Genomic DNA, 15683 nt, shown 5'->3' on the forward strand with positions numbered 1-15683 from the left:
CAGCCTGTTAAATAGCAAAGAGCAGAGGACGCCTTTTGTCTCCCCATTGAACAAGGGACTGAAAAATGCATCTAATTTTAGCATTTCTAGAGCCGAATAAAAGATGTGAAACGCAATCATCAGGAAAAATGTCACGCACAGCCTAAGTACACATTCATCAGAGAAGAAATGCCAAGAGGATGGCAGTGTAAGAGGTCTGCCCAGAAGCGAGAATTCATCATCATGACTGAATTCTTTAAAATAACTTACCATTAAAAAAAAAGCACAAGGCTTCAGGTCCTAGGGAATAATACTGAATATTGAGTAAGGTGGCAGGGATATTTTTTCCTAGAAGTGATTTCAGCATTTAATGACATCATCAGTGTAATTGAAGGGAAAGATGAAAAAAATGAAAGGAAAAGGTTTCTTTCCAGGGTGAGCTTTGATTTCCTTTTATTTTAAGAGCATACAGCCAGGTGAATCTAGGTAGCAGAAAGGAGGAGATAGCCTACATGCAGAGATCTTTGAATCTAGCCATTCTGATATATTGGAAATGTTTCTCTATGTTATGGAGGCAAATTTCTCATTTTAAAATAGAGCCCAAACAGAGACTTGTGCTTTCATCAGGTGTGATAATGTATTTTAGGATTTCAGTATCTCAAGAGTCTGGATGGTTTGATTATATGGTAGAGCTGTTGGCCACCCAGCAGCTCTGGGTTTCACCTCTAGCACAACAAAAAGAAAAAAAAAGAAGAACAATGTGGAAGAAATAACCAAATGGTTTCCCGGTGAAACCATGGTGAAGGAGGCATATGCATGACTCTCCCAATATTGCTGCAGGGATCCAGGAGGTCCTTTGAAATGTACTTAAAAGTCTGCGATTGTCAAATGATAGAGGAAAATTTTTACAGATCAAACAGGAGAAGCAGCTGGTGGGAGTGTCACAAATCCGTGGGAATTTCCCTCCCAGTGAGAAGCCAGGGCCCAGCTTCCCACTCTTACACACACACACACACACACACACACACACACACACACCAGGACTGGGCCAGAGTTTCAGGCTTAAACTTTAGTTGTTCTTAGACCTCCATCTAGTTTGTGCCATATGGTTATGGATGCTAGAACTGCTAAATCTTGTCAGGAAAAGCTATGTATGACCTGAGCTGTTGGTAAACAGAAGGACCAGAACTGAGACCATTGAAAACCTACTTTCATGAGCATGGTCATGTACAGGAAAATCTCCAAAGAAACTTGATTCTCAACAAAATGACCAAGTTTCTAAGTATGTTGGGTACCATGAAGAGTGATGTACAACCCAGTGTCTGAGGAAACGAAGCAAACAGAATGATCTAAAAAGGACTTTCAAGTTTTAAAGTATGCTTCAAATAGAATCTTAACATACATCTTTGTAAGATGGAAAATATTATCTATAATATTGTATTACTTAGGCTAACTATTGCTGTGATTAAACACCATGACCAGAAGTAAGTTGGGGAGAAAGAGGTTTATTTGACTTACACTTCCACATCACTTTTCCTCATCAAAGGAAGTCAGGGCATAAATGATCTGGGCCCTCTTATACCAAGCACTACTTAAGAAAATGCCCAACAGCCAGATCTTAGGGAGGCCTTTTCTCAGTTGAGGTTCCTCCTAGCAGATGGCTCTAGCTTGTGTCAAATTGACATAAAGACCCAACCAGGCAAATATGTTACCATTTAGGTAAAAAAAAGGGAAAAGTACTTATGTATCTGCTAATATCTGCAGAGTATGTTTTACAGATAAAATTATCCAGAAATTACGGAAATTGCTTGCCTAAAGGGAGTAGATGATAATGGAACTCAAGGATAATTGTTTCTTTTGCATACTTTGCTTTATAATTACATTATTATTTACATACAAAAATAAAATTGAATATAAAAATTTAACCCACATATGTAAACCCAAGTCTACACTACACTAAGTATGTAAATCCATACTACACTAAGAGTAAAACTGTGCACTGAAGTAAGTCTCCTGTACACTGAAACACAAAGTACGTACTATTGTGTACAGCTAGCCATGTATTAGGTTATACCTAGCTGTTATGGTTTTCTATGAATTTTGTTCATTGAGTTGGGCATGCTTAATTTTGGTGTGTAATTTTTGCAACATTTTTATAATGAAGTTTAAATAAATTTAGAAGAAAAATAATATAAAACCATCCCAAATATATTTATACATTTCCGAGGAATAAGAGGACTCAACAGGTTGTAGGGTACAAGATCAATATGTAAAAATCTTTCCTAATTCTGCACTATATCAGCATTTCAAAACTGAAATTAAGAAGATAATTTCATTCATACTAGAATAGATTCCTTAGGAATTTACTAATTTTATTAACTTTCTCTCCTGTTGGGAGGAGGAGGATGCTGAAGCCTGGTACCAGCTAGAGAGGAACTTACTTCCCAGGAAGAGATCTCACATAGTTCTAACAACTTACCAGACCACCTTCAAGGACAAACTGGAGTCTAGAGAATGTGGAGTCAGTGATGGAAGGAACTACCCATTGGCCAGGACTGCTTAGTTATACACATTTCTTGCCTTTTGTTCAAACCACAATCTCATTCTAATACTCCAGAGACAAACATGGGGTTGCAGACCTCTTTCTTAGTGGCCACATTGTCTCAATCACCCTTCTCTGCCTTTACTACTACCCTTGTACCTTCATATGGAAAGATGGGTTTGAGCCTAACTTGTTGGGAATGACAAATTCCTGCCTTTGTCCCTAAAATCTCTAGTAACACAGAACATATATAACCTAGTGTGTAGCCTAATGCTAAAATAAAAGCTTAATTTTAATTTATGTCCTTTTTTGCAAAGAAATATAGCAATAAATCACAAATGATGCCATATACCTATTTTCTCAGCACTTGGGAAATGAAGCAGAGTGATCAGAAGTTCGAGGTCACCCTCAGTTACACAGTGAGCTAGGAGCCCCCTTGAGCTACATAAGAGTCTGTCTCAAAAAGAGAATAAGGATGTTATCTGGCAGGAGAGGGAGGATGGCATCCCTGAACCTGAAAGTGCTTTTTCCCAGGACAAGTCTCCATTGCATGCAAAGGTGTGCTGACTGCTGTGATTTCTCCTAATATGGGAAACTTGACTGAGTAATCTATGGTGGCGAGAAAAGCATGAACACAGTCTCCCTACTAGAAAAGTCTGTGTCAGGTGATCAAATCCAGAGTCATATGCATAAAATGTGTTACATTAGGTCAAACCTCTGTTGTAGAAGAGGATGGAGATATGAATTTAAGGAGACAATACAGAGAACAGTGTAAAATATTCAACTGGAAAAGAAGTTGATGGCCTATGTTTAAGTGCCTGATGCTGGGTATAGTATTTAGTATTTAGTATATATACTTAACATATAGTACTTAGTAAATAGTGATAATATTTAGATTCAACTGGATAGACAAAATAAAGTGATATAGAATGTAAATATTTACAATAGATCAAAAACAAATTCTTGTTTGTTGCTATTTGAGAATGGTGTGAAAGATTTCTATATATTAGTTCATATACTATATAGGGAAGGGTATTCAGGCTGCCAAATTTATTGTAGGAAGCATACCAGCAAAAATGTTTGAAGATGCATGAGTTTACAGTATGTCCCTGGACCACATAACCAACAGGAGGCCACACTCACACCTGTAAAAGTTGTAAAAGTTGCAGGAGACAACTTTTAGCAAGGCCTTTTTCTTGGTGCCCAGCGCTGTGCACTGATGAGCAAAATCTGTCATTTACTTTTTAGGAGCTGGGAACTTTATAGGGGAGATAAACTGTCTTTACAATGTGACAAAAGATTAGCACAATAAGGGCAAGAGGTCTTGATGACAACTTCTGTTGTCATCTGTGGGGAAGGGGAGAGTTTACTTTGGACTGTGTTGTTCCAGAAGAGTTTCCGTGCGTTCTTTGTAAAATGGGTAAAATTCAGAGTGCTGAAGAAAGGAGAGACGCTAATGAGAATTTATCTGTCCACACACCTAGCCATTTATTCATCAAGGAAACATTAGCTTAAATGGAGTGATAAGTGTAATTAAATGGGCTTTTAAAAATATCCTGTTTTGGAAGAAATAAATCGATAAAAACCATTTGTGAGAGATCTAGGGAATTCTGAAACCTATTTGTTGATGGCAAAGGATTTTTTTTTTTAGTAAATTCTTCTTAGGTATGATGACATTGTGCTTTCGTTTAAAAAGGGTCTTTATCTTCTACCAATGTGTACTGGACTATCTTTTATGGAATAATATTTTGCATTACATTTTAAATAGCCTAGTGTGTATATGTAGTTTGGAGGGAATGGGTAGAGAGAGACTAATCAAAAGAAATGAATCCTATATTAAAGAAAATGTTTGCTGTATGACAGTTTAGTATACTATTCTCTCTCTCTCTCTCTCTCTCTCTCTCTCTCTCTCTCTCTCTCTCTCTCTCTCCTCCAAGAAATACCTTTAAAATAACTTCCAGGTTCCAAGAAACTGGAGATATAGAAGCAGGAGGGACATGTTCAGTGCTTCCCATTTCCTGGTGGAAACAGACCCATGACATTGCTTGGTATGTCAGTATCACCTGGTCTGCTAATCGGCATGATTTATGCACTATAGGATTCTGTCTGGGATTCTAAGGGGCAGCTTGGAAGAGGGAGTGGGGCTTTACTATTTCAGAAGGAGAATTCAGGCAGACCTTGGAATTTATTGGATGGGAAATCAAAAGTAATTGGAATTTTTTTTTCTTTTTACTTTGAATCCTGGGGGTGACATAGCAACATCAGAGACAGGAAATAGAAGAAGAGAAATAGGTTAGGATGAGATTGACACAGAGGAGTTCAACTCTGGATCTCCAGAGGCTGTGCTACTCTTGAAATGTAGAGGTGGGGAAGATTTCACACAGAGGGATCTAGGTGGGATGAACTTCAGTGACAGAGATGAGGGAAATGTACAGTGTTCAGGTCGATGCAGTTCCACACAGGCTCTGAGTGGAAAGTGTTTTAGGTCTGATGATGTCTTTTGGAAGGGGATCTGGGTACTCAGGCACTTTAAGAAAACAAATCACTTACCTGAAATAAGTAACCAAATAGAATTTTGGTGGTAAAAGTGATGAGCAGCCTTCCTTTGCTGTTTTGGAGTTACAGTTTATTGGTTTGGATTGTGGGCTCAAAAGCTCCCATATTTTGTTTTTAAATTCTGACTCCAAAGTTTCTTTGCCTCACTCTGATCCTCTATAAGGTGAGAATCATAATATGTAATATGAGACTACATCAGATGGTGAATATAAACTGTACTGATAATTCTTGTAACTCTCTTTCTCTCCCCCTCCTTCACCCTCTTACCCACAATGCAAGGCTTATGTTAGGTGGGTACTCTAATAATGAGCTATATTTTTAGCCGTCTCTCTAACAGTACTTTTCAAAGAGAAGGCAAAGGATTGATTGCTTTGTGTGTTAAATGCTCCATATTTCCTTCAAAGAGGACTTAACATTCTATTGAAACTGAGTATCTGTAATGAGCATAGGAAGAAATTCCTGTTAGAGAGGTAAAATTAGCTTAGTCAGGATCCCCACTACAACCAAGGCTGCTCCTGATAACCAGAACTCAAGTGACATCAGTAACTCAAGATAACCAGACATACTCCTAGGCCCCCCATGACGCCCACGGGATAGCATATAGGCAGAGACTAAGAGCAATGCTCTGCTCGGCACATCTGGAGAGACACCACCTTGATCTGTCCTGTGGGTGTAGAGTCTCCCTCGGGATCCTGATCCTCAAATTAGAGACTTCTTTTACTGACTGGCTGACCTTTAGGTGAACAGCCTTGGGGAGATAGGCTTAGGACCTTAGGAATTTAGAGTGTGAACACTGTATAATGACCTCAGCATACTAAAATATACCTTTTGTTACTCATAACAATATCCCTTTCCTCATGTTTATTACACCACTCAAAAAAAAAGTCCAAGCATACTCAGATTTGAGATTATGCTATCTGAATTTACCGTGTGTGTGTGTGTGTGTGTGTGTGTGTGTGTGTGTGTGTGTGTGTGTGTGTGTTGGGGTCGATCTTCACGTTAGATGATTACAAAAATATTCTAAAACGAACTCAGAACTTGAACAACTCCATTCCTTCTATCTTCTTATTCAGCAACACCACCACAGTTCTATATATGTTTTAAATGAAACCCTGTGTTTCTGTGACCTCTGGAAGTTGAATTCCAATGCAAGAAAGTGAAGGGTTAAATGGAGAGCAGGACTGACCTTGCCTGCAGCTCTAACTAGGGTGGTGGGAGAGGTGGGGCTCTTCCCACTTCAGGTGCCTTAGACTTCCTGGGAGGGAAGTAGGGAAGAAAGGAGGAAGGAAGACGTGGAACAGAGTTGGTGGGGGTTGAAGGAGGAAAGGGAAGAAGGAAGGGCAAAGAGGTGAAAGGAAAGAAAGGGACAATTTATACAAATTGGGAAATAGGAGGTCCCTTAAGAAAGTGTCTGTAGTTTCCTGTTAGAAGACCGACTCTAAAGATACTTGTGCTCCTCCCTTTGGCTGGCTGATTAATGAAATAATCCCAATTGTCACAGGAATCTCCTGCTGGGTAAAGGGAAAGATTGAAGGGGGAACCTGCTTTCCAAGAAGAGATTACACAGCATTGGCAACTTACACTCAGACTGCCTGGTGGGGTGGATTGGAGTCTAGTGGTGTGTCAACTTCCAGATCACACACAGCGCTGCTCCGCTCCACATACTTCTGGCTCTAGTCAATCCTAATCCTCACGGTAGAAGAACTTGGGAGTCACTAGACCTTTCTTCGTTCCCCTTCTCAATGTGGCTCTGTAGAGTAAATCTCTCTCCACTTTTTACTAACGCTTGTGCCTTTAGTTGGCCTAGCAGAGACAGGTGGTGGAGCTGACCTTGTTAGGACTGCCAGAACCCAGGCTTTCATCTGAAAATCTCCAGTCACAGGCTCTCTGTCCAGAGCCACCCAGGGCTTTCATTGAGTGATCTTGGCTATTTCTTTCTGGTTGAGCCCAGGGATGGTATGCAGGGAGCAGCTTGAAGTGGTGCTAATTGTTCCAGGCCCAGGGCAGCTCAGCCTCTTTTCCTAAGAAATGTGTGGTGAGACTTTTTCACTAATCCAGAAATACCAAACCTCAGTGAGCCTAAGGGCTCAGAATGAGAAAAGAGACCCAGGCTCTGGGTAGCAAGGTAGAGAAAGGAATTTCGCAAATAACTATTGGGTCTGGTAAAAGAGGCCATCACCTGGATTTCGAAGCTTGGGGGCAAACAACAGTGTTGAGATCTTTTGTTTGGTTTAAATACACAGCTGCTCCACCTCTTTGCAACATCTGCTTCTGCATGAAGGACTGATCCTCTCCTATCTGGCCTTCGCTTTTTAAAATCAAGACTTTGGGTTCCTTTAATGGCCCTCTCTCCTGCCTCACCAGACATTCTAAGTACTGACTATCCCCACCTTTCAAAGTTTTCCTTGACACTACTCATGTCTCCTGGTCAGTTCCTTTTCAGGTCCTCTATAAAAGGAAAAAAGAAAATTTCTCTAGTTCACCTGCAATTCCTTCAACCTTCTTCTACCAAGTCCTTCTACTTCCCCCCACTAACACGGTGGAATGCTTCTGGCTTCCTTGCCTCTGCTCCTTCTGTCTGGAAAGGTCACCCTTGGCCCTTTATACCCATTGCTTTCATACCATGCAAGGCTTAGATTAAACACCACCTTCTTTCTCGAATTATTTATGTCCCCTTTATCCTGCAGTTTATCCAACTGTGATTCTTTTCTCATTTGCTCATAATCTGTCCTCCTCCACCAATAAAGCAGTGTGTGCACAACTGCGCTGTATCTACAGCATGTGGCACAGTACTGGGCACATGCTGAAAGCTCACTGAACTCAACTAGTGAAAGAACGAAGGAGTCACTATGTGAGGCTCTGCTGTGAGGGGTTTAGGAATGATGGAAAGCCCTCTGAATAAAGGCGCTTTTCGTTCTGTCCAGCATGTTATTAAGGGGAGAGGTCGTCGGTGGGTCTTTCAGCGTGGTGGGAACCAAGAGATCTGCAATCTTTGGTTGTACTGGGCCATGCAGGTCAGCGAGGCCCTTGGAGAGGCTAGAGGCCACCTTGACTGCCTCTCTTTGTTGCTCCCACCTCCCGGGCTCTGGCCGCCGCTGCCTGCAGTGACTCGTGACTCCCCAGCAGCCGGTGAAGGCCTGAGTCCGTGAGGGAGGGGGCGGTGGGCGCCCCTGGCCCGCCCTCCGCGTGCCCTTCGGACGCTCACAGAGGGTGCTCCGGGAAGCCGCGCCACCGCGGGCTCGCGGCCACCTCTGGCGCGCATCGTGCACGCCTAGCCGGCAGCTCGGCCTCTCCTGAGGCGGGGCCCACGCAGCCGCGCCCCCTTCCCGCGCTTGCCCGACTGGGCTCCCGCGCGCGAGCGCGATTCCCCCGCACCACAGCCCCTCGCGCCACGGGCAGAGCCCAGGCGGACGCGCGCTCCGCCCTACCCCGCCCCGCCCCGAGTGGGCTGCGCCCGCCCCCGCTCCCGCCCCCGCTCCCGCCCCCGCGCGTGCTCCCTCCCTCTCTCCCTCCCTCCCACCCTCGTGCGCCCCTCCCCGTGCGCCCCTCCCGCGCCCTACATCAACCGCCCGGCCGAGGGGGCTCAGTCCGCTGCCGCCGCTGTCCCTGCCGCGCTTTGCTCTCTGAGCTGGCAGCGGCCGCCGGTGCCGCCTAGACAGCTGCGCGGGTGAGCATCCCCAGACAGTAAGCCCGCTTTCCCTCCGCACGCGTGTGAGTGTGTGAGTGAGTGTGTGAGTGAGTGAGAGTGTGTGTGTGTGTGTGTGTGTGTGTGTGTGTGTGTGTGTGTGTGTGCGCGCGCGCGCGCGCCCGCGCCTCCCGCGTCCCTGGGGAGCCGCAGCTCGTGCTCCGCGGCCGCCACTCCGGGGCAGCGCCGACCTGCAGGGCTTGGGTACCTGCGGCCTCCGGCCTCCGCTGCCTCGCCCACGTTGGGGGCTGCGGAACCTGGGGCTCCAAGGTCCCTTAGGGTGCGTGCCTAAGCCTCCTCCCCAGGGCTTTCGCTCCCCTGGGGGGCCGGGGTGCAGGGGGGTCGGCTCTGGGTGTTTCCTCTGCAAGGATGGAGGGTGGGAGTAAAAAGAGGGGGTTTTTGGTTTTTTTCACCCAGGACGGCGGGCAGTGGGGGTTGGGCGAGGTGGGGGCACCTTTGGGTTTTTTCTTTTTAAAGGATAGCTAGCAGCAGTTGAGAAGAGCAGGGGATGATGATGACGACGATGGAGGGGGGGCTTCATTGGTTTTTACATTAAGGATGGCGCCTGTTGGGCAGGGGAGGAAGGTGGAACCTGCCTTGGTTCGTGGAGACGTTCTGGGAGCTGCTGTATTCCCTTTGGGGATGCTGGGGGGTGGTGGAAGGAGGGGAGTGCAAGAAGAATCGTAAGGGAGGGAGAAGGCTGGTCGTGGTTCTGCTCTCCGAGGGGAATGGCAGTGATATGGGGATTGGGGGTGGGGAGAGGCGACTGGATTTCAGCTTCAGCATGGATGCAAGAGGAAGGTTCTAGCACTTAGGTTGAGCCTTGGTTGAGCCTTGGCTAAGTGGGTTAGGGAGACCGCTGGGTGTGACCTTTCAATTTCAGAAAGCATAAAATTCCCACTAGATGCTGTCCTGGACTCTGGGGAAGAGGTTTCTGCTTCTGAAGTTTCCATTGCTTAGTCTTCCACAACTAGGTAGAGGTTTGAATCAGAAAGACTAAGGGAAACACAGAATGTACTGTGTATTTTCTGCATTTGGACCGTTCGAGATTCTTAGATTCATTCTAATAACCTCCCCCCCCCCTTAACACACACAACTAGGGTGGCACATTGGGACCAGGAGACAAAGTGTATGAATGTGATTTCAGATTTGGTTTTTGAATTTCCTGAAGGGCAAGAGTTCTGTGGTAGAAACACAGCAAGAGAGGAACACATGTCTTTGCTGGAAATCCTCTGTTCTCTTCATTTAAATTATGCCATTGGGACTATCTGAGCCTCTTTTGATTTGGATTTGGAATAGATCCAGTTTTGCTAATTGGAGCTATCATTTTGTAATTGCTTGTAATTCTCCATGTTATCCAATGTATTGCGAGTTTATAGAATACTGGGACTATTTTTGTTATCTTGATTAAGGCCGTTTAAATATAAATATAATGTTCCTTGGGAATGGGAGTGTTCACAGAGTAGTGTAAGTTTAAATGATGGGCCACGTGGAATTGGGTAAGGAGTTCTCACCCTTGCCCATCCCCAGGAACAGGCTACTCCTCATTCCAGACACTTGAAAAGGGATTGGGGTTGGTAATTTTGTCTTTGGAAATGCATGCCCATATTTGCTTAAGAAGAATATGCATTAAAAAGCTATGGGCCTTAAATGTGCTAAGAGAATATTGCTTCCCTGTTTTGGTTGGTCCACCTTCAGTCTTTGAAAACATGTATTTAACATTTTTTTAAGGGCAAATAGAATCTTCATGCAACGGGAAATTTGTTAGCTAGGCCATGATTTGTACAAACCACCATATAGTAAGTTAGTAAGTGTGCGCTCTACTAGTACCATAGAGTCTGTAACCATACATGGCTTTCTAAATACTAGCCTTCCATTCTATTATTTAATTTTTTTTGGAGAAGGAAAACATTTTTTATGCAAGTTGAGATTGGGGGATGAAATAAAAAGTGTAATATGCAGATTGATAAAATACCTCTTTTATGAGTTTTTTGGAGATAATTTAATATATAGTAAATGAATGGGTTACCTGAATGAGAGATTGACTTGCTTATTGCCAATGTTAAAACTAGCAGTACTTAAATGGGTCTACAGGATTCACAAAAGTGCATTTGCTTATGCTGTCGTGTATCCCATTCTACCTTTCCATGGTGTGTGTTCTGTCCCCGTGCAGTAGTGAAAAAGAGCATCAGCAGACGAAGCAAAGGGAGTCTTTTACTTGGCTTTTGGAGAACCTGTTGTAAGATGGGAGGCAAAAGAGATGAACTTTCAGAAACTAACAGTGTGGTGAAGTAATTGTTCTAAATCTTAGAGATTTCACTCATTATCTATTTTTAAAGTAACTTGTAAATTGAACTTCTGCGTGAGAGACTCACCATCGCACCTTCAGTTTGAAGATTTATTTATTCATTTGCTGTAGTCTTGGAGATGGAACCCAGGGCCTCACGTGTGGAGCAGTTGTCTTTAGCATGGGGCTATATCCCTAGCCTAAGTTTAGCCATTAAAAACAAATAATTTGTTGAAGGCACAGCAGCTAATCTCCTGAAGCTTTGCCCTGTTTTCCTAATCTCTTCCTCCTGGTTCTCTTCGTCCCCTCACCCCTCCTTCTACCCCCACCCCCTGGTGCCAGCAACATTGGCTTTTATAACCTTGTGGGAGTTGAACAAATGTTCCTGCTTGCTTGAACTTTAGTCCTTATCTCGTTGGCTGCTTTCCTTAACTTTTGTCTGCACATTTTTTTTTTTTGTTAACTGAACTACCCAGTTGTTTGGATTTGGGATAAAAGGGAGAATATTGTAATTATTTTTCCTTAAGAATTTCTTTTCTTTCAGCTCCTGTTGAACAGAACAAAAAAAAAAAAAAGAAAAGAAAAGGTTTCCCTCCCTCTCTCTCCCTGCCCCCTTCTCTTTCTGCCTCTGCACCCCTCTCTGCCTCCACCCCTCTGCCAGGACAGTGCGTAATTAAGCAAAATATATGACCATTCCTTTCTCCAACGAACATTTACAGTCACTGTGCTGGAGGTTCTTGTATCTGCTACCCAGATACTGAGTATATAAGAAACGGCTCCTGCCTTTCTGCTATGATCATAGAAAAGTAAAGATTAGTCAGTTAATCTGTTGTGAATAATTAAGAGAGATGTCTGGAGTCTTTTAAATATCCACATAGCAACTGTGAATACATTAAACATTTTTCAGTCCTGCACACAGTGTCATTTCTTTGTGGTGACTTCGTTTGTGGCATACCTTTTCATTTTGGGTAATATAGATTGGGATTCAATGAATCTTATTGAGAATTGCAAATTTGATAGCTTTAGTAAACATTTATAGACTTCATTTTGGTGTATGGAAACTATATAGCATTCACATGATTTTGAATATTATAAGTAATTTGAGATGATGTAAAGTATATGGTATAGTATGTGTAGGTTATATGTGAATACTGTGTCATTTTATAGAGAAGACTTGCTCACCTGTGACTTTCGCTATCTATAGGTAGGTAATGGAACCCATCTCCCAACTCTCAATTCTCTTGCTTCTGCCTCCTTATTGCCGAGAATACAGGCATGTGCCATCCCAAACGGCCTGTTTTTCTCTTTTTTATTTAGTCACTATAATTGTATGTATTTATGGGGCACAGCATGGATCATTGATACATATATATGCAATGTGTGAAGATATTTTCTATAAGTTAAATGTAAGGTAGGCTTTATAGGTGTTTAAATTTACCTTTCTTATTTTCTTTTCTTGAGACAGGTTCTCACTATGTAGCCGTGGCTGTCTTGGAGCTCGCTGTGTAGTCCGACTGGCCCAAACACACAGAGATCCACCTGCCTCTGCCTCTTGAGTGCTGGGATTAAAGGCGTGGCTAAATTTATCTTTCCATTATTGTATAGAGTATTAAAAGTGAATGACCAGCCTCCCTTCCTGTGATTTAGATTTAAAATATTTTCTGGTGACATTGAGGGCCCCCAACCACTTTCCTTTGATCAGTTTTGAATTCTAATTGGTCATGGGTGATGGAGCCCAGAAGAGGTCTAGTATTTAATAGCAGCTTGATAAACATTTGATCTTTTTCTGGGTTCCCTCTGAGACCTTGGAGGATTCTTATGTTTGTGGAATGTGCTCTTCATCCCCAGGGAGTTTGCCACACAGGGGTCACTGGACAATGCCCAGGAGGTTTTTTTTTTTTTCCCCAGATGCACTTCCTGGAATCTAGTCACTAGATGTTGCTTAAATATCCTAGCACTTGCAGGGCAGCAACCCCAGCCTAGATGAGTCCAGCCTGAAGTCTCAGTAATGCTGATGCTGATGTAATTTCCTCTGCAAACCCAGGAACACATAATTCCAGGAGAGGAAAGGACAATAGCAGTGTGTTCATGTGACCCTGTAGAGTACTTGGCTGAGCTCATTTGATTAGACTTCAAAGTGGCTAGTTCCTGCCCACCAAACTGAATAATTAGAATAACAGCTTGTGTTTATGGCCCTCGGTTCCAGGTACTTGCATACATTACATATTTCTCTTATTTGGTAAATGAGGAACTGGGTTCAGACAGGGAACTGCCTTGGGTCTCACTGCTGTTAGCCTTGGAAGTAAAGACAAAAATGTTCTGAAATTTATGGTCTCTTTTGTGGAGGGCATCATTTAAAAATATTAACTGACACAATTTTTAAATGCTATTCAAGTTCTTTAGTATATATAGGCTTTCTTATTAGCAAGTTCTTTATAATAAAAATGGTACTGAAAAAATGAAATTTGCTGTATGTTCTAAGTACCATTGAGTTTGCTGGACATTAATTAAAGCCAGGAATGATAAATTTGGCCAGGCTTGGAGTAAGTAGTAAGGGAAGAGAGAACCGGGAATAGGGAGCTAACTTTAATGATTTCTACCTCGTTTCAAGAAGTGTGCTAGTTGGGTTGACACACCCAATCTGGATTGATCCTCTTACTTAGTTCTACAGAGTCATGCATGTTTCCTAGTCTGAGTTTGGGGCCAGGCCTGGGGTTGTACTTATGCGGCAGAGGCAGGCAGAACTCAGAGTTTCAGGCTAGCCTCATCAGGGCTACGTAGAGAAAACTTGTCTTGACAACACTAAAAACACAAAAAACAATAAACACAAAAAAAAAACAAAGCACAATAAAAAAGAGTTTCTAGACTGAACAACTGATAAAAGACAGTTAGGATTTGAGTCGGAGGTCCCATGGCTAAGCCACTTCCCCTGTCAAGACTGGTGTAGAGCTGACATACGGGGGGCAGAGGGGGGAGTCAGTTGGTCCTGGATAAAAAGTAATTTTAGAGAAAGTGTGTGTTGCCAATGGAGTTTGCTGTACTGATGTTGAGAATGAGGAGGTGAATATCTGTTCTTTCTTCAACTGATGAGAATTGAATTTAATGTGGATTTTGTTTCTTCTCCAAAGGAGCTGTGTTAATTTTGGAGAACTTTATTTTCTTTACTTCCTGAAATGTTAAGGAAGATAATCACAAACCTGGGCATGCTCTTTCTGCCATCCAGCCAGGCACTTTCCCTTCTTTATAACTGCCTTATAGGACTAATGACAGCATGTAGTCTTCTCTTTTTATACATTTGAACACTCACACTTGCTATGGAAGTTGTTTTTATAATAAACATTAGATTCATATTTGTGTTTTCCATTTGGGGGTGTTCTGTTTTGAGAGCCAAATATTTATCTTTACTTTTGATGTATTTTGTTTTAGAGCCCAAAGAGGAAAGATTTTTTAAAAACCAACCCAGTAACAATCATATTTTGTCTGGAAAGCAGTTTTGTGAGTGAGTGTGTGTGTGTGTGTGTGTGTGTGAGAGAGAGAGAGAGAGAGAGAGAGAGAGAGAGACAGACAGAGACAGAGACAGAGAAACAGAGACAGAGACAGAGAGACGGGGGGGTGTGCAGAAAAGGGTCCTCGACTTTCACTTCATTTATTTTAAGTTGGAAAGGAATTTTAACCATGATTCTCCAGGGCGAGGGTGCTGGGGCGGGGGGAAGAGTTATTGAGATAAAATGCGTGTTGTGATTTCTATATAGATTTATATATATATATATTTTTTTCAGCCATAGATTGTGATTATGATAATAATGTCCTGATTCTGACCACAGCAATCAGCCAAGTGCTAATCACCCACTGCATACAGGCATGCAGGGTGGTACTGCCTGGTTTTGCTCCCACCCCCCTGATTGTGATTTGGTTTAGTCTTTGTTGTGTGGGGTATGGAAATGGGCTTTGGGCATGCTAGACTAGTGCACTGCTATGGACCTACATTCCCCAGACTCACCCCACTAAGTTCAGATAGATGGGAAATCTGGTAAAACTTGTAAGAATGCAGAATATGTTCTGTAACTTAGATCTTTCGATGAGAGGATTAGGACTCTGTACTACAGACAGGCCTTGAGAAGCAAATGGAAAGCACCTATGATCTACCACCTAGACCAGTGGTTCTCAACCTGCCCAATGCTGGGACCCTTTAAAGCAGTTTCTCGTGTTGTGATCCCCAACCATAACATTATTTCATAACTACCATAACTAATTTTGCTATTGCTATGAATTACGATGGAAATTATGTGATTTGCAATCCTCACAGGGATTGTGACACACAGACCGAGAGTTGCTGATGTAGAAGTTAGTGACAACTAACTATGAGTCTTTTAAAAATGCAGCCAATTTTTCTTGGTGGACTCAAGTCCATTGCAAAGTTGCAAATTTGAAACTACTCTCAGGTTTTCTAAACCCTCAAAAGATGGAGTTCGAGCTGCCCAGCTAGCCAGTCACAGCCGTATTGCAGGTGAGGAGGGAATTGGACCTGTCATGTGGCCTGCTCCTGTATAAGAAGGTAAGAATGACGCACCCATGTTTCTCTCCCATCTGCTTGATTCGTAAGGATTTCAATATCAGAAATTCATCCCTCCCTT

At 42.8% G+C, this 15683-nt stretch overlaps 1 protein-coding gene across 5 annotated transcripts in view; it reads left to right on the top strand.

Annotated features, from left to right (window-relative positions):
- Positions 1-8616: 8616 nt before the first annotated feature.
- Positions 8617-15683, top strand: part of Fhl1 (four and a half LIM domains 1) — a 59497-nt gene continuing 52430 nt past the window's right edge. Inside the window, exon 1 of one of the 5 annotated variants that reach the window (XM_006257672.5) lies at positions 8617-8744. The gene's annotated coding sequence lies outside the window, so the exon portion shown is untranslated. Of the gene's footprint in view, positions 8762-8891; positions 9043-15683 lie in introns of those variants that run through there. The other 4 variants (XM_006257676.5, XM_006257674.5, XM_006257673.4 and 1 more) reach the window with 4 other exon arrangements.

The sequence above is a fragment of the Rattus norvegicus genome, chromosome X, assembly GCF_036323735.1.
Source record: "Rattus norvegicus strain BN/NHsdMcwi chromosome X, GRCr8, whole genome shotgun sequence".
Lineage (NCBI taxonomy): Eukaryota > Metazoa > Chordata > Mammalia > Rodentia > Muridae > Rattus > Rattus norvegicus.